The 16141-nt window shown below is 43.3% G+C and overlaps 1 protein-coding gene across 4 annotated transcripts in view; it reads left to right on the top strand.

The window, feature by feature from the left end:
• The window catches only part of WIPF1 (WAS/WASL interacting protein family member 1), a 55910-nt gene that overhangs the window by 19521 nt on the left and 20248 nt on the right, over positions 1–16141 (top strand). For 2 of the 4 annotated variants that reach the window (XM_042784153.1, XM_042784154.1), the window contains exon 2: positions 595–708. The exons of 1 other annotated variant lie outside the window; for it this stretch is intronic. The gene's annotated coding sequence lies outside the window, so the exon portion shown is untranslated. Of the gene's footprint in view, positions 1–594; positions 709–8594; positions 8623–16141 lie in introns of those variants that run through there. One more of the 4 variants, XM_042784157.1, reaches the window with a different exon arrangement.

Genomic DNA, 16141 nt, shown 5'->3' with positions numbered 1-16141 from the left:
TGAGACTCTATTTGTAGCACATCCCTGTCACATCTTGCTGGCCATTCCCTTCTCCTTCCTTCCACCCTCTCCCAACTTGAATGCAAGTTCTGCAAATAATTTCTGTAATTAGCTGTTAAAATCATCTAGAGGTTAAAGGAGGTCGATTTGACATTTGTTTAGTTGATTTATTTCAGCTTTTGCATGTATATTTCACTAGCCTAAACAATAGAAACCTTATTAGCAACTGTATCAGTGGATAGCTCTGTTCAGCCTTACCTCCACATCCATCCATCCATGTTTTTAGGTTTTTCTGCTTTCATTCCACCATTTATACTGGCTTTTACTATGCTATGCTGACATCAGGAGAATTATCTTAAATTTGTTTGAGAACAAATTGGGCCTGTTGGTCTCAGGGACTGACACAGAGAGCGTAGTCAGCATGTTTTCCTGTTCTGATTCCTCTGTAGGTGGAGGCAGGCTCCTCTTTACAGTTTCTCATGAAGAATTTCTCCTTACACAAGGAAATACAAATAGATAGGTTACCCAGGCTCTGTGGTCCCCCACATTTTGGTTTCACAATTAATAGTTCTTTTTTTTCTTTCTTCCTTGCAGGAATGTGCAACCTGGGAAATGTTATTGCGATCTAATTAACGTCAGCAAGTATATTCTGGACTGAATTTGCCAGGCCTTGTATTGTGTGCAAGCATTTCTTCTCCTGGTGGTGAGGTACAGAGCCCGTGGGATTTGCACTGGGAGAGGGATGGGAGTGTGGAGGAGTCACGGTGTGAGCAGCAGCACGGGGAAACATGTCTCTGGCATGTGTCATCCCTGGCCTGTAACAGTCAGAAGGCACAGAGCCATCTCGCGTCTTGATTTGCAGTGTGACAATATAGGAGTCATTCTTCTCCAGGGCAGGATTAATGGCAATGCCAGTTTGCTGACATGCTCTGATGTGGCGCAACCTTTCCTAACATTAGATTTAGGTGCCTTTGGTTACATCAAATTTTTCTGCTAAATCCCCAAGCTTTTAACACATGCAGCAGGCTGGCTTTTTTTTCATTCCAGTAGCACGAGGCTAACAGTGGAGGGATTTAAGACTCCACAACTAGGTCAGGAGGCCTAAGATACGATTTGGCCAGGCACTGTGAATTCATAGTTGTCCTGACTTAGTGCAAATAACATTACACTTGAAAACTGCACAGTGAAGGCCGCAACGTTCAGAGTTTGGTGCTAATGAACAGAAATAGTATAAAAAAGTCTGCCGAGACACATAATGAATCGGAAAGAAAAATATAACAGTGAGTTTACTTTTTGATTATTATTTTTTTTCTCATTGCAGCAGAGGTTCAAGCAGAAAGCATGTGCTGTAGATAGGCTGCAACATGCTGACCTAGAGCTGGTACAGTCTAGCAGATCAAATATTTCGTATCTCAAATGCATTGTGTTGTAAGCCCTGACAGTGGCTTCTTTGTGATTAGTGGGCCAGGTAGAAACTGATGCTGGGAGGGTCTCAGAAGCACTTGGCATTTTGGTTCTCTGTAGACATGAGCACAGAACCATTCTGGGTGACTTCTTGACAGGGTCTATCGCTGTTCTGTGTAGGTTAATGCTGTGGTATAGTTTCAGCAGTGTGCTTGCTTTGGAAACAACAGTCTGGAGAAATCTGGGTGCTGGGCTTGAGAGATGTGACAGGAAAGAGCCCTAGGAACAGTCAGATATCTTGCTTCATTTGTGGCTCCACAACTCATACTGAACATTATGAACTGCTGCCAGGATGAGGATTGGTGCAAAGCCTAATATTTGGAGAGTTATTCCACATTAGAGGACCAAAAAAATGGTACTACTGTGTGATCGGTAGCCAAACACACCTGTTTGGGCACTGCAGGTTAGGAAGGATGGCCTGTTTGAAGGAGGGAGACATGCAGATAGGGAAAGTATGAGTATTTTTAAATTGGTATTAATATTTTATTTCAAATTGGTAAATTGGATGCTGCAAAAGAACATACAGTGCAATACTGTGGTAAAGATGGTGAACTGTGTCACCCTCACCCATTTCAAATATGATACGGGATTATGGAACATCCTAGGAACAGCAGTAATGATAAGAGATGGACCAAATACAGCCTGTGAGGAAAGGCTGGAGGAAATATGATTGCTTAGCCTAAAGAAGAGAAAATCGGAGGCATGTAAACAGTTTTCAAGTAGCCATGAAGAATAAAGGAATAAATTATTCTGCACATCAGTTGTAAATAGGACGAGAGATAGCAAATGAAATCACAGCAGAGGAGGTTTAGGTTAGGTACTGAGAAAATCTTCATTTGCTGTAAAGCTAACAAAATAGATGACTGAGGGATATTGCAGAATTTCTATCACTGGAGATTTTTAGGGAGAGAGGAGAGAAATACCTGCTAGGAATGGTATAATCGATAGTGACTCCGGGGAATGGTAGATGCCTTCTTCTAGCCCTGCAGTCTATCGTTCTGTATTTCAGTCTCCTGTTGACAGTGATTTTAAATTTCACTGGTTATTGATGAAAGCTGAACAGTGGTTTTAAAGGCAATAAGCACTTCCATATGTATGGTACAGTATATCTCATATTCCACTTTTCAGGGAGGGAAGTTGACATGCTGTTCCTGAGTTTCCCGAGGAGATTTTGCTCTTCTAATTTGGGAGTCAACAGATGAAATAAGTGCATTATACTCTGCACTGTGGGAAAGTATTGACTTGTTATCAGCAGCAGCTGGCAAGGTAATGACCAGGTCTGCTTCCTGCATAAGGGGGAGACCTGAAAAGGCAGGCTGTGCTGCTTTCACAGGTGAACAGTTGTGGAAGACAGAAAACTGCTCATTTTTATCATGGTACTAACAGCAAACTTGAAATTCACCCTGGCTGCACAAAACCAGTTTGGTCTGCATTGAGGAGCATTCCCTAATAGCAAGTTTTGATGGATCAGGGCTCACCCAAAGAAGTGTTTGGTTGCAGAGTTCACGCTCTTTGTTCACACAGCAGCCATAGTGCTGCCATACCTCTTCTGCGCAGAAGCGGAGCTTTTTCTCTGTGCAGTGGTGCTGGGATCAGCACCGCCTGTAACCAGCCCTCTGTGAGCCAGCCTGCTGACCAGGGCCTTGACAGATGCAGAAGAAAACAGTGATCCTTGCAGAGTTCTTTGAGGACTGCTAGTCATCAGGACTGCAATTCAAGAGAGAAGGTAGACTTCGTGAGAATAATAATGTCTTATGACCCAATAAAGCCAACACAAAACCCACAAAAACCTTCCTTTCAGCTGTGGGTTTGATCCAGACACAACAGCTTTCAGAGTTCAGAAAAAGTTTTATTTTTATCTGGAAGCTTGTGGCCTCAGATTTGAAGTGGTTCTTAACTCTCTGTTTAGTTATCAATTCTAGTTTTGAAAGCAGAGGTGTTAGGAGTCCTATTGCAGTTTGCCATATGCTAAACTTAGCCTTCAAACTTAAAATAAACCCAGTTTGATTTTGCACATGCAGGCTAACTAAACGGTTCAGCCACTTTGATCAGGGTTTCAGCCATATTTACAGGATTCAGCAGATGTGATGCTAACTTTAGCTAGGGTTTAGCAACTGTGACAACCACTCTTATCACAAAGAAATTAAAGGGGAAATTGGCTGCCACCCTCCAATACCTGCTGTTTCAGAGCACCTGCACTGAGCACTCCAGCTTGCAGTGACCAATTTGTTTTCTTCTCTGAGCTTTTCCTAGATTGACATTAGTAAGGACAAATTTGAGCAGTCCTGTGGAGTAAGAGGACTTGCTGATGAATGTTGTAAAGAGGAAACGCAAGTGTGGAATGATGGTATGTGGCTGCTTTTGGTTTTGTGGGTATGTTTTTTCATGGCAGTGGTATATATACTCTTTTTTTTTTTTTTTTTTTTTTGATTAAACAGCACCAAACTATTTCTTTTTATGCAGAGAGCTGCATTTGGAATACCAGCAGGAGCTCACCTAGACCTGCTGTCTCGCACGGAGGCAAATAACCTCTGAAACCAGCTGCTCCCTGGGCTCCCAGTGAGCTCCTGCACAGCCTGTGGAGCAGGCTGTCTCTGAGCTGCCACCTAACACAAAGGTGCGATGCTGGCTGGGCACCACTTCCAAAAACCTGGCAGGAACCAGGAGCCGCTGCCGGCCCCGGAGCAGCTGGCCGAGGTACCTTGTCTCTCCTCAAGCAATGGCATACAGCTCCCACCAAGTTCAGGCAAGATGTGGATTTGTCCCTTTAGCATATTCACCTGCCTAGCATGTCTGCCCAGGTCTGACCTATGCCATCAGCTAGATATGACCTCGCGTGTGATGTCACTACAGTCCCCTGAGCACCCTGGTAAACCTGTGCCCTCCAGAGCAAGGACCCACATGGCACATTGCCTTTGACTACACTTGTTGCACAGAAACACTTGATTATCAAAGGTCATGGAAAACAGTTGCAGACACAGATATTTAAAACAAAATGCAGATGCTGAATGGAATTGCTTGGTTCTAACAATGCCTTGGGCAAATCCTCTCTTGTAATGTGTGTGGACTCAAGCAGCTTCACAAGTAGAAAGTGGGGCATGCTGCCTGTTCCCTCGGGGTCCAGCCTGGGTTGCTGCAGTGGGCAGTGCAGCTGCGCTGGTCTTCCTTTTCCGGAAGGCAGTGCGGGACATGCCTCCTCTTTGTGTAGGGAAGATCAACTAGTTCTTGTGCTAAGCTGCAGAAGACTTTGCCCTGCCTCTATTTTTGGCAGAATCCATTAATAATCATTCTTTCCAGCTTCTCTTCTTTGCTCACTAAGTACTTGCCATGTGCAGCTGTAAAAAGTTGTTTCCAAAGAGAAATAAATTGGAGCAAAGACTTCTGTAATCGGAGACGTGGAGGAAAGCAGAAGGGCGTTTTCACTTTGTTGTCCTTGGTTGCTTTTGGTTTGATTTGTGCCATGCTTTAAACTAGTCCCCTTTACAGGACTTCGGGCCCCCTTGCTTCTGTGTCCTCCCAGTCTTAGCTGTAGTGGCACCAACTCACCCCATGTCCCTCCCTGGACCAGGGGATGATGAAGGCAGTCAGGAGCCCAGTGCTGGGTCAGCAGCACCATGTCAATACACGAGCAAAGCTATGAAAACATAAGCTTCTAGCAATAGGATTTAGATGCCTAAATTGGAAAATTTCTGTTTGGATATCAAAGGTAATGATCTCAGTTACAGTTTTTCAGGGCATTTTTATTGAAAAGCTTTTCTAATTAAAACCATCAGTTTATCAAAGCCTTTTTTTCTTTTTTTCCCTGAGATCAAAGGTGACTTCAGCATAAAATTTAAATTTCAGAAATTAGCTTTTAAAAGAAATTTCAGATACCTAAAGCAAATGTAAGCTCTGCTGAAATTTGTGCTTCTAAGAACAAAACCATTTGAGTTTTTTTAATTCCAGATAAAGACAGAAATCTCTTCGTGTCTCAAACTTTGACAGGACATAAAATTAGTTTCCCACTTCTCACAATTTTTTTTCCCAAAAAAACACATTATTAAGTCCTGTAGTAGACCAACATACACAAATTTCAGTGCCTCTTCAGGTAGAACAGGGAATCTAAATTCTTAGACTGTGTTAGTCTTTCATATGACATTAGAATTGCTTTGAGTTTAAAAGAACCACAGACTGATGCAAAACAGAACTTGTACCTTGCCATCTATTAGATAATTGCCAAAACAAGTAGAGAAGCATATTTCATAAAATAAATCTTCAGAAGCTATCTTTACTTATAGGGCTTTCAACTGGAGAATGAAAACCTTAGATTAGGTATGAACAGTTTAACTGTATGGCCTTACTGTGAGTGCTTAAATTGGCATCCTCTGCTGCAATGTGTACTGGGAATTCAGATGCGTATGTGCAAATTTCATAATCCAATTTCAAGGCTGAGTTTTCAGTTAAAGTGCCAGATGTAAAATCTGAACTCTGTTTCAATGTTATCTCATGTCTATTTCATAAATATCTATATTTCATAAATATCAAGTCCTGCTGCAAAAGTATACAAAATTCCAAGATGTATGTAAAAATGGCTTTACAAAGCTATTTTGAGTTGCATGTTTGTTGTAGCTCTACATTAGCAAATTAAATAAAAATGTAATTGCGTTGGTCAATACTCTCAACTCTGCTTAGTTTATAATGGTATAAATGTGAAGGATATTAGTATTGCCTAGATTTTACTCTGCATTTTGGCAGCTTTTTTATGAAACATGTCTTAGCTGGACCTTTCTTTTCCAAGTGACTTTTGACATTTTTTTTTGCCAAAAGGCAGCATTGGAAATACTTAACAGAAAAATTCATCCTTTTATTACTCAGGATTTTTTCCAGGTTGGACTAAATGGAAATTGTCAGTGATAGAAACAGTGCATGAGCACCACGGGTGACTTGCACACATACAAACTCAGATGCTGAAGGCTAAGGTCTCTCCTATTACACATGGAGAGGTATTCAATACACCGTGGATTAGAATTTTACTGCTTCACAAAGAGCTGAACTAAATCCAGAGGAAAGAGAACTTCAGGTCTGTCCTTCTACCGCTGCAGCCCTCAGATGGCAGCCACCAGGACATCAGGCTCCTTGCCTGGGGATCTCTAAACACCAGTCCACCAGTGCCACCTCCCTCACATGGTTTCAATTCACAGGGGTGATCTAGAGCTCATCTCCATGCTAGCCAAAGAGTGAGGGTGTCTCCAAGCTCCCTCCTGCCTCTGTACCTCCACCCGTCTCTCCGGTTGGCCCCTGGCTTGGAGGTGACCTGCAGGGCAGTCACCAAACCACTGATTTGCTCTGGAGCTGCTCTTCCCAAGAAGTGAGTCTAGAGCAGGAGATCCTCTGCAGAGTTTCTGTATTTATTTCCATTTGGTAGCAGTTTGTTTCGTCCAGTTAACTGGTCTTGAAGGCAGGGAAGTGCTCACCAGCTCAGAATAAGGCATGTGATGGATTCAGTTGTTCAGTATCACAGGAGGAAAAGACAATTCTTCATCTTCCCTACTGGTAGTCTGCTTTAGTCCTAAAGCTTCGGCTGGCAGCCCTCATCATTTATCATACAGATTCACATTACTACTTTGGGATCACACCTTCCTCTGGTATAAGACTTTGTACATCTGGAGTGAAACTATAGCAGTTCCTGTCAGTTAAGGACAGCTGATAATTTTTTTTTTTTGTTACTTGCGTTAAAAAAAATATAATTTTAAAATTAATCTTTTCTTGCTGTAGTAATAAGGGTAGTGAATTAACATGGTTAATATGGGTATATTATAAAAACTATGTTCTTTAAAACAGAGGAAAAAGATGGTCTGATTTAGTAGATTTTTGTGTATGATACAGAGAACCAAACTACATAGAGATAATGGCAACCTTCAATCTAATTTACTTAGTGGTTATCTGATCTGTTAGTTTTTTACAGGCCATCTAAATATAGTTTTTGAGTTGTCTTATTGGGCAATTTTTAATAGCAATAATGTATTTCTTCATCTGTCTATTTCTCTGAAGTTGCAGGAAAAGGTTCTTGCTGGTTTCCACCCCGGCAAATAATCTGGTGGTGCAGGAACATAACAGTTTGGACTTGTATTTTATGTGGATTAGAACAAGACATCATTTGCCAGTACTGCCAGGATATTAGGTGATCATGTAAATTCACATGTGAAATATGTGTTTCCAGTAATGCTGTTGCTTTTCTTCATTGTTTTTAAATGAATCCCTGTCAAACCAAAATATGTACAGTAGGATATTTAAGGTTAAAAGGATTCACTTATCCTTAATTCACCTCGGGCTTGGGGTTTCTTTTGTAATGCTTTGGACATAGTTTCTGAAGTTTTGTAGAGTCTTTTGAAAAGATTATCACCTTCTGGCCACGGTATCTGAGTAGTCTGGGGTGAGCTAAGGTTGGCTCCAACATGAAGAAGGGGTGATTGAAGTCCTGGAGGTTGGGAGGGAAGGGGTTGTTTGCTGAAGCAAGACCCTCTGTTTCGGATTACTTTTTGCCTTCTCCTTTCCCTCCCTTTTATTATTTCCATCCTGATTCTAAAATCTCTTCCACAGATTTGTTTTTATATTGCCGAGAACCTTTAAAAATAATTACTGAAACCATAGCAGCCCATCTTGAAAGCTTTCTGAGACACAGTATGATCTACACAGCAGGCCAAACCTCAGAGGGCAGAGGCCCTCTTCCAAGCAAGCAAGAACGGATGCTGCGAGTTGCTTTGATTGCTTGTGCAAATGGACACTGTCATCCAACTCCCTGCATGCGCACATACCCAGCGCACATGCCCAGCTTCACACAGTTCAGGGGCTTCAGGCTTTGAAAGTGATTTTCATTTTTAATTGCTGTAAGCTAGTTACTGCATAAACTATGTAAGGGAGAGTTTTGTAGCTATACTCAGAGCAGGATCTATGATAAAATAGGCATCATAGTAAATACTAAAAAATCTGAAGTACCCAGAGTAATGGTGTATTTTGCATATATTCATTTATACTTCAGTAAGCTGAAAATTTTCCATTGCTTTATTTGCAAACTTGCATTAATTCCTTTGGGCATGTGAATTATAAAAAAAGTAATTGTTTTTTAACAGTCCACCGGAGTCTACAAAGAAGTTAACTTTCCTTGGACATGTTATTGAAGTAAGTATTTAAATGGCAGATCAAATGCTATTTTACAGTTTTTTGCATTGGAGGTCAGAGAAGGTTTATGAACACAGGGGATATACAAGTCATACGCAGAACAAGTCCTCATTTAGTATCTAGTCAGTTTGAAAGGTCTGATGTGAGTTTCTATTCAGTTTCTGGTCTGTGAGCAGGGCACAGAGGGAAAGTTACGGGGAGTTTTTCAATAGGTCATGGTCCTTTGAGACAGATGACAGTATATTTTGCCAGTTGCTCTCCCCAGGTTCATGAAGCAAGATGCCAGCAGTGCTGAACACAGGTGATGGCATCTGTGCAGACTGTGGTTGTGGTCCTTGCTCCACCAGCCTTCTGCATCCAAAAGACTGTGCTGTGGGAGCCAATGCCAACCTTGAGTGCTGACTGTGACCGTCCTCAAATTCATTACTTATGTGCAAATGTGATTTAGTGCCTCACAAATGATCAGGTTTAATGACTAACCTTGAGCTACAGTGCAAATCCCTGCACATCAGAGAACATCAAGGAACTTTGCAGGATGCACTCTTCTTAATCTTTAAGTCTGATCATCCCAAGTAATTAAAACTCCTTCAGCAAAGTCATAAGGTACAATGGGTCTCATCCAGCCCCCTCTGAACACTGGCCTGAGCCATTAACTCTAATGAGAGTAAAATCAGACTCTCCATCTCCACCCAATTTAGTAAAAGTTTGGAGTCTCGGCACTTTGCAGCCTCAAATCATGCAAAATTAACTTCCAGAATGGAAAATAAGATTTTCTTCTTTTTAATTAAAATCTCTACCAGACCTGGTTGCCTGTTTCTCACAAAACTGCTTTATGGGGCTTACCACACTGAACCGAGGCTTTTATTGACAGTAACCTGGCTCTGAGGTGACACTCATTTTTCTGAACTGTCTTTGGTGGAGTAGGCTGCCTTTCATTGTGCAGATCTGGGGCTGGGTTTTGTTTTGTTTTTCCCACACTCTGGGCAGATCAGTCTTTGATTGCTCCTCTAATGACAGGTATTCAGGTTACTCTCTAATTCATGTCAACACATGGGCTGTAAAAACTCTAATGCACTCTTGCTTGTGTAGTTGCTCTTTCCCTGCTGATTGCCCAGGCCACTTAACTTTTTGTTTGCGCTTTTGATGTGAAATCTGAACTAATCTGTGCACTGTAGTTTTTCAACATTCTTATAGGAATACTGCAATATTTACAAGAGAGAGGGATTGGAAGACGGTGTTTTGAATTCATTCCACATGTCTGGCCCTTATATGCCTCAGATTTCCCCTTCAGAGGTAGTCGCTATTTTAATATTATTTTATAGATGCTGGCTTTAGTAGCCCAGTCACAGTTCACCACAAGTTTAGTAAGACTTAGTTAATTGTGGTGAAGAAAACACTTTATGTTAAAAAAGCCTATTTGAACGCTGAAGCCAGCTGAATTCTAAACCTATGCCTACTGAGAAGTAAATCTGACAGTGTGGGAGATCCTTGATCCTTTTCTGTATACCTTCATTACAGTAAAATGGTTTAGACTGCAGCTTCACATTGTCGCGTTGGTCAGAAGAAAAGGTGAGCAGACAGCTTCAGCAACGGTGTTACACAGGTCACAACGTTATTAATTTAGTGCCCTGGGCATGGAGACGATGCGGTGTGGGGTGTCCTAGAGCTCCCACGATGTAACCCATGGTTCCAAACAGGCTGTTTTCATCCCAGCTTCAGGATTCACAGAGCAGAGAAGCCCCTCTCCTTATAACCACTGCTGTGAAGGGGACCCACAGCACACTGGTAGGCAACCACGGTGAGCAAAAGTCCAGCAAAATCCAGGGGCTTGCTCACCACATTTGGTTCCTATGACTTCTTTCCATGCTGGCTGAAGTTACAACATCTCCAGTGTCCAAAAAAAACATTCAGACTAATTCCTGATATTTTTTTCTTCTGTTATGCCATAAAACAGTGGAGAGAGAGGAAAAAAAAAATCTTCCAGACTTCTGTCAGTTTGATTCAAATGGCAGAATTGCTTTTGTGCTACAGAAAGGAAACAAGTGGTCAGACCCATAGCATCCTCAAAAAAAAAAAAAAACAACTCATGGAGCAATAGGTGGAAAGGCAAAAAGCAGGGATGCTAATGTGAACAAAAGTTATTTTCCCACGGTGACAAGCTAGGGGCCCCGAGGGCCAGCCTGTGCCTTTCCACCTCTGGGTCACCAGGTGTGGGGTGTGGGAAGCATCCCCGCCTGCCTCTGTGAGGGCTGCCTGCCACTGGTGGGTCGCAAGTGGCCCTGTCCAGTCGGTGAAGATAAGCTGGTGGATAGAGTCCTGCTCTTCAGGACTTTTTCCAACTTAATGCAATGCTATTTTTTTTTTTTTTTGATGATGATTTAGAACTAAGTAAGCTGGAAGCAATACTCAGAAATCCTTAATTTATGAAGTAGCCTGTTCACCCCACCACCAGCTCCTAGAGCTTAAGAGAGCTAAAGATCTGGGGGGAAAGTGGATGCTGCTGAACAGCCACATGACACTGAGTGATCACCTCTGCAGCAGTGAGAGAGACACTGGAAAAAGCCTCATCAGAGAGAAGCTTTTAGGCTGTGTATTAGCAACAGTATTTTGTGAACACAAAATATTCACAAGGAGGAACAGGCGAGGATATATAAGATGGAGAGACACATCAGGTCCTTGTTGCCATGGGTTTGTTGTCCCACTGGGGGGGGGTTGTCCCTACAGCCTTTCCAGAGCACGGTAACAAGGGTCCCTTTCTTTAGGGCTGCAGGCAGAGGCTGCCTCTAGCCTGGGTGAATCTCTCGTTGGCTGCGCTGGGCAGCGTGCCTAGGGTAACACAGCCTGGTGCGCTGTTTCATACACGTGGGTTGACTGAAGGCTGCCTTGGATGGTAGGTGGTTGAATATTGGAGGCAGCTGTGCTCTGGACAGATAAAGTAAGAGCTGAGACACAAACAGCTCAGTCCTTAACCATCACTTGTGCCTGAGAGAGAGGGTGAAGCTGTTTGCTGTAGGCTTTTTCTTTGTGGAGGGGTTGGAGGAAGGGCTTTTCATTTTTGGGGAGGGAGCTGTAGGAAGTTGCAGCGTCTCGGGTTGGGTCCCCCTGTCCCAAGGGCTGGGATACAGCCCAGTAACTGTAGTTTTCTCTTCTGCGTTTGGCCCTGACCTCCTGCTGAGGAATGACACATGCTTGCTTGCTTTAAAACACCAGCGGGGCTCCCTCCCGTGGTGCCTGGTGCAGGGGCTTTGTTCCAGGCATCATTTGCAGGGCTGGGGTCCCACTCCGTGGGGCAGGGTTGCTGTGGCAGGGGGCGTAAGCCGTCTCTCAGAGTCTGAGTAGACGGGTACATTTCTGTACATCTCCTCTGAAAGCAGTGGCTGAAAGGAATTACAGGAACACGAATTGGATGGAAGCAGTTTCTGTTTCCAGTGAGTCAGAGATACTTTCTGCTATTCTGTATTTGCTCTTACATTATCAGCTTTTCTAAAGTCAACATCCAAATGCTTAAATCGACCAAAAGCTTTTCTCCTTCTTCCAAATAATGACTTTATTGGTGACTGGGGACAGTCCTCCAAAGCTAGACATTGCCTATAATCCTCTGCATATCTTGAAAAATATGTCACTAGAAAGAAAAAAGTTTTTTAAAATACTTGGATTAAAACAACATTCTGACACCACAGTGGCCTGTTTCTTAGCTGTAATTTTCCATAGATGCAGCAGCCCTGGATTTTTGCCATATGACTCCTGGTTGCCTTTGACAGATGAGGTTTGCTGGATGCAACTTGCCCGGGACCATGAGTGCATCTGGCTGTTACTGTTCTTGGCACCCTGCGGTCATGTGCTGGCTCAGTGGTCTGATAGTTCACTTGTCACTGACACCCCACAATAATCGCCTTTGTTACTGTTTTCCTGTGATGGTAAGAAATAGATCAAAAGTGTTTAGGGGATTTTAAGACTCTGGGGAATTGCCCAGTGTGAGCTGCAGCCAGTGCTGCCTGCAGGGTCACTGTGTTTGGCAGGGTGCTTGGTAGGGAGGGAGATGAACATGACAAGGCGTGAAGGAAGATGGAGGTGCTGTAGGGTTGGCAGAGCAAGAGCACAGGTGCCTGGGATAACATGCACATAGATGTAAAAGCACCTCATGGCATCCTCTCATTTTTTTTCTAACTAGTGTTGTGCTTTGTTTGCTATTGTGGTTATTTATCTTACTCGTACTTACTAGTTCTCCAGCACCTGCACATTTCATGTAGCTCGGTTATGCTTTTGTAAGAAGTAAAAGATTAGAACTCTGCAATTTATTGAAAAGAGTATGTCTAAAATAAAATGAAAAATGTATCCTCTCTCTGCAGCCTAAGTAGGGCTGAGAAAATGCTCACTGTGATACTGGCTTGACATGTGCTTCTTCCCTAACAGCTGCCCCATGCACTCCTGCCAGGGACCTCCAGGCTCTTGCTCTCCACTTCTCTTGTTTTTGGCCCCTAACTGCAGCATGATGGCATTGCATCCCTCAAGTCAGTCACTACCAAGTTTGTAAAGCTGCGGTTCCCCATGGCAGATCTTCCTGTTATTGCCAGCTTCTGTGTGTCGTTCAGAGTGGGCCAAGTCCTATTTTGGGGCCACATAGACATCACCTGCTTTACGCATGTGCTGTGAATGAAACCTATCGTCCGTCATCCCTCTGAGGGCTGTTTGTGGAAAGAGAAAAGAAACTCTGACTCGGGTTCCAGGCAAGAGCTCTCTAGCATCGCTGCCACCAGCCACTTTCTCTGTCATGGCATTTTGCCTAGGGGTGGCATTTTTTAGCCTGGGTGGAAAGTCATGCTTATACCACTCATTTCAGGTACTGTGGAGAGTTTCTTTGAAATGCAAAAAGTCCCAAATAAAGTTGGCTTCCTCTCTGTGGCAGCGGCAGCTCCCCAGAATTTCCCTGGGTCTCATGCATCCAAAGTAACTTCTCCTCTGTTGGTCTCTCTTTTGGCTGTCCAGTTCTCTGCAAGTGGTTTTAAGGGTGAAATGTTAGTGCCTCCTTTTGCTACCACAGCTTCCTCCAGACAGCATTGGACAATTTGCATTCTCACACCGTAGTAATGTCCTTTCTCAGGCCACAAAGCCTTGTGATCCCTGCACCAAAAGGAGTGTTGTTTCAGGCAGAAACCATCCTTAAAAGATGAGTCACTGATGTTAAAGGACACAAAAATACTGAGAGTAACATTTTAGGCGTCATTTTCTTCCTCTGGAGCTCCTCAGCTTTGAACGGTTTACCCCAATTAGGAGGAGGAAAATCCAGGCTCTCCTGCTGAGTATAGGGTGGTTATACAGCAGCCCCTCTGTGTCTCGGTTAAAACTTGTATCACGTTACTTTAGCGCCTCTCAGACTTTTCACTCCTCTATGTGTGAGTGACTGAGACCAGAGAGTCTCCTAAATATTATTTCTCCACCCTGTACAAGAATTCCTCTTCAGTATATTTAGGTAGCTTCATGCTGTACTGTGTTTGGTTTGGTGCCCTTGCTGATTTCTTCAGCAGCTTCAAACCATCTATCTGTATATTTATTTATAAGTTTCTATGTTTAGAAACTTTAATAAGAACAGAAGAAGAAAAATACCTGATTTTTTCAGATGGGATTTACCTGCATGGTTTTGCATGGGAGGAGTGTCTTAAGTATCCTCTAAAGCTCTCATTCATACCTTGCCGCACTCCCACACCAGCGCTTTTAACGCAGACATACCTGCTGGCCTTTGGAGGATACAGTGGTGGAACATGAGACATACAGACTTACTAATTACTCAGGTCCACCAAGGAAAGTGGGAGCAGGGAGACTCAAACAAATTTCATGACATCACAGTAACATTTTTTTATCAAAACAGCTTAATAGATCTGTACTCTGTTAAAAAACAGCTCATGAAAAAATACTGTGGTCTATATGAAACTGATTTTAAATTATTTTCCAACTACTTTGTAATGTGTTTACAGTTAGTTGTCCTTGTTTTGAGAGCTACCTTACTAAAGTATTTAGTAACCTAGCCCAATTTCCTCAAATTCAGATTTTTAAAAATTTTCCCTTCTTTCATTAGCAGGAAGTAATGCATTTTGAAAGAACCAAATCAATACTGGTTTGGAATTTAGATCCTTTTTCATAGAGGACCAATAAGCATTTTAATTGGTGACTTTGGGTATTGCCACCCTTAAGTTCTATCAATTCTATTTTATTTCTACAGTTGTTTGTTCCTTCCTCTTTTTTTTTGCTTGGAAATTAATCATGCAGGAAATGATTAACCACAGTGAGCTGTCTGTCTGCCTCTGACTCAATATGTTTAAGAGGGGGTGCCTTGAAGCAGCTCAAAATGTCTGACTAGATGCAAACAGTGCACTTGCAGTCCAATTGTTCACACTGTCCATCCCGCGTTAAATGTCACATTTCTTTTTAGCATTTGTAATGCTCCTGAATTGATTTCTGAAGTACCAAATTAAATCTGAAATGCCCAGAATTTGTGTTTCATGGAATTCAGTTTCATGCCACTTTTGCTTATTGCTCTTCATGGATTACTGAGCAAAGCAAGGGGTCTTTGCAAAATGCAACGTATACTTTCTCCTCAATTTTTAAATGAAATTAGTTTTTCTCATGATGAGTTGCACATCCTAATACTTTAATACCGTTTCTGAGAGAGACTGCTAGGTGTGCCTGTCACCTTGCAAAAATCAGAGCTTCCTGACGCAGCTCTGATCGTATGATTTACCCGGGATTAGGTGGGCAGCCCGTTTGCTAACAGCTGGGGGGTGGCTTTCCCAAACGGCAGCAGCCGTGTGCCCGCGGCTCTGGCGAAGGTGGCCGGCGGCCTGCGGCCCTGGCGCGGGGGCGGTAGCCGGGGCGGCGGGGCAGGCCGAGCGCGAGGCCTGTGGTGGGCTCGCGGGCTCACAGCGATGGCGGCCCCGGCCGGGGCCGGACCTCGCTCCGGAGGATGCGGCGGAGTGCACGGCGCTGCTGGCGCCTGCCTCGCAGCGGGAGAGCAGCTACCGCCAGCCCTGGAAATCTTCCTCCCTGGCTGACAACACAGACCTTTGTGCTGGGGGCTCAGGGACCAACGCTGTGGTGTACGTGGGCGGGTTCGTTACCGTAATCCTTTTTGCTGCACCACCAGCGCTCCTCTAGGTGTAACGTTTCCATATAGCTTCTTAAAGTCTGTGACAATTTACACTGCTGCCTAGAAAATTGCAAGGATGTGTGTCCTGGGTTTCAGAGTGCCAGTATGCCTTCAGCCTTGGTCTTTTCAACACCCTGCACCACCAAGTGTTATAGTTGTTAACAGATTTGGTAGGTGAAAGTTATTACTGGGTGGATCGATTGCTGTTTCAGGTATTTTTGTAGTGTCAGCTGTTAGCAATTGAACATAATGTCCATTTCTTAAATCCAGGTCTTTCCCACTGCCCAAGAGCAAATAATGCACCGAGTCCATTGCTGAAGTGTAGGACAGTAATCAAAGTTTTCCTCTAATTGAAGAGTTATGCTTAACATCTTAAGA

The sequence above is a fragment of the Tyto alba genome, unplaced genomic scaffold (genome assembly GCF_018691265.1).
Source record: "Tyto alba isolate M040663 unplaced genomic scaffold, T.alba_DEE_v4.0 Super-Scaffold_7, whole genome shotgun sequence".
Classification (NCBI taxonomy): domain Eukaryota; kingdom Metazoa; phylum Chordata; class Aves; order Strigiformes; family Tytonidae; genus Tyto; species Tyto alba.
This window is presented reverse-complemented; position numbering and strand designations above follow the sequence as displayed.